The sequence below is a fragment of the Stegastes partitus genome, unplaced genomic scaffold (genome assembly GCF_000690725.1).
Source record: "Stegastes partitus isolate 25-593 unplaced genomic scaffold, Stegastes_partitus-1.0.2 Scaffold132, whole genome shotgun sequence".
In the NCBI taxonomy this organism is placed as follows: domain Eukaryota; kingdom Metazoa; phylum Chordata; class Actinopteri; family Pomacentridae; genus Stegastes; species Stegastes partitus.
In genome coordinates, this window is record NW_007577863.1 from 623,385 (window position 1) to 626,829 (window position 3,445).

Genomic DNA, 3,445 nt, shown 5'->3' on the forward strand with positions numbered 1-3,445 from the left:
TAAAACCCCAGTGAGAGATAACAGATATCATGAAGGTGATCATCAACTTTCTTTGTCAGCTCAGGCTTTCTGCTTCAAACTGCATTCACATAAAAGAAGGCGTTTAACGCATCATGTGACTCATCTGCTCAAAATAAAGCGATCGTGTGCAGCTGCTTCATTGAACAGGTTGTTATGATGGAGAACAAAGAGGAATATAAAAATGTGTGACAGTAAAAAGCGCTGCTGCAAGTGATGCAAGAGAGGAATGCTGGTAGAAAACTTAAACATGCATAATTTATTTATTTAACGGATCAATGCAGCCGCTTATTTCTAACTGACAGCTACACATTATAGCTGTGAAACTTCATATATTTAAACATGATCTTGTATTGAAGTGCATTTAGGTCTGACACTGTCCCATAATGCAGGAAATCACTTTAAGTTTTGGTCAAATTAAAGTGAAACTGACTGAAACAGGTGGAAAAAAACCCTAAATGACACAGGTGTTGTTAGTTGTGCATTTGTGGCTGTGAAAATGTGTCAAAATAAATTGTATTCACTGCATGCAAATGAATATTCTCTGCAATAAATAGCAGTAGATCCATTTTCTAATCTGTGTTCTATCAGTTGGAGTATAAGCAGTGTATACAGTGTGTGATACTGTAACTCTACAGCTTCATTCAGTGATGTTAATAACATACAGCTCAAAATGTTTGCAGATAAAACACAGTCCCTCAGCTGAGAACCCGGGCCGCTATGCAGAGCAAAGGGAGGCCAAGCAGAGGTACGAGGAGAAGCTGGAGCAGAGGGACACCGGGGGGACTATGGCAGGGACTAAGAACAATACCGGACTATAGCACCGATGCCCAGGGTGAGTGCTGACATCCTTCTGGCCAACAAAGGCTCCCAGACAAGAGGCAGGTATCCTGCCGGAGAGGAGAAAATGCGCACCATGACGGAGCATGATGTGAGGGGGATGTTTCAGCACGTGAATACCCGGAAAGCTGCAGGACCTGACGGTATAACAGGCCGTGTCCTAAAAACCTGTGCCAGCCAGCTTGCACCAGTGTTCACATAAATATTCAACCTCTCGCTCTCCCAGTGCATCATCCCCAGGTGCTTTAAGAAGTCTGTCATTGTTCCTGTCCCCAAGAAAACCAATCCCAGCTGTCTTAACAACTACCGGCCCATTGCCCTCACCTCTGTGGTGATGAAATGTTTTGAAAGACTGGTCAGAAACTTCATCACCTCCGCCCTACCTGCCTCCCTGGACCCCCTACAGTTTGCATACCGGCCAAACAGATCCACAGAAGACACCATAAATCACCTGCTACACACAGCCCTGGCACACCTGGACACTAGGAAGGGGAATTATGTACGAATGCTGTTCGTGGACTTCAGTTCAGCGTTCAACACCATAATCCCCTCCAGACTGGTCACTAAGCTGCAGGACCTCCTCCTCCCTGTGCAGGTGGGTCTACAGCTGTTTGACCAGCAGACCACAGGTGGTTCTATTGGGGAACCACCTGTCCCCCTCACCCTGAACATCAGCGCCCCCCAGGGCTGTGTGCTGAGCCCTCTGCTGTACTCACTGTACACCAATGACTGCCTGCCCACATCAGACTCTAACACCATCATTAAGTTTGCTGACGACACAGCAGTGGTGGGTCTGATCTCCAACAACTACGAGGAGGACTATTTGATGGAGATCACCCACCTGGAGGACCTGTGCAGAGACAACAGCCTCCTCCTGAATGTCAGCAAGACTGAAGAGCTGATTGTGGACTACAGCAAGAAGCAGCAGAGGGCACACCACCCACTCAGGATCAGCAGGACAGAGGTGGAGCGAGTGGAGAGCTTCAAGTACCTGGGTGTCAACATCACCAGGACCTGACGTGGTCCTGTGTGATGTTAACACCCTGGTGAAGAAAGCTCAACAGCATCTGTACCTGCTCCGACGACTGAGGGGCTTTAAGCTCCCTCTCATGGTGCTCAGGAACTTCTACACCTGCACCATTGAGAGTGTCCTGGCTGGGAGCATCACCACCTGGATGGGCAGCAGCACCCAGCAGGACTTCTTGGCCCCAAGGAGTGTGGTCCGTTTGGATGAGCGGACCATCAGAACCACCCTCCCCAACCTGCAGGATATTTACACCAAACGATGCAGGTTAAAGGCAGGAAGATTGCAGTGAGCCCATTGACCCCAGCCACAGACTGTTCTCTCTGCTTCCACCAGGGCGGCGCTACTGCTGCCTGAAGGCAAACACAGAGAGGATGAGGAGGAGCTTCTTCCCTCAGACTGTCTGCCAGCTGAACCTGAAACAATAGACTCAATAGGCAAGACTGATTACTTNAATGTCACAAAAGAGAATTACAGCAGGAGCCTGTTGTGATCAACTTCACCATTGGTACTCCACTGGACAAATGGTGATGCATGCACTTTCTTACAGCATGAATGCTCATACCTCCTGCAGAGGCATGAAGCAACAAGTGAACACTAACACTTTGGAAATAACAACGTCAAAGACACCGTGACTCTCATTGACGTGTGAACATTCCTGTTTTTCTTCTTTCTATGGATACTCTTCCCAACTCTTACCAACACTCCTTTTCCCCAACCCTGATCCCAGCAAGCAGGAGGGGGTAGATGATAAGGAGAGAGACAGCAAATTTGTGCTGCATACCAGTGGAGGTCTAGAAAGGTCTCACACTTTTACATTGATACGTACACAGGTTAAATAATTGTTTTTACAATCTCTGTTTGGTGTGTTTACAGCTGCACTGAGCTCAATAAGAAGTCTTTGTATCACCTATTCAAAAATCACATCTGTAGGTGGTATGAGGACCGAGATAACTTTTTACGAAAATATTCACACTTGTGTCATTGACCCACAGTGCCACCTAGCAACAGTAAATGGTCCAGTGAGGTCGGGACTACATCGCCATTAGCACTCATGCTACCGCTGATTAAAGGTATGGCATCAAAACGTTCTCCAGCTTTTCTGAGGACGTAAACATGCTGACTAATGAGTTCAAACTTGGAACTCGTCCATCCAGAGGACCTTCTTCCAGTCATCAACAGTCCAGTGTTTGTGCTCGCTGGCAAATCTGAGGCGTTTCTGGCTGTCTGCAGGCCTCAATAATGGCTTTGTAGCAGCTATTCTTCCCTGTAATCTTGTTCCATCAGTTGTCTGCTTATGGTCATTCTGGAGACTTTCTCAGACTCTGATCTAGAAGAATTCATCTCTGCCTGAAGACCAGCAGTGGTCTTCCTTCTGTCTCTAGCACTTAAAATCTTGAGGTGTTTGACATCTGCTTCAGTTAACTTTCGTGTCCTTCCTCTTCCTTGGTACCCGTCTCGGCAATCAACTCCAAAGCGTACTTGACCACACCGTGAGAACACTTTATGTCTTTCCCTATTTGTCTCAGAGACCATCCAGCATCATGAGGTGCTTTAATGCAG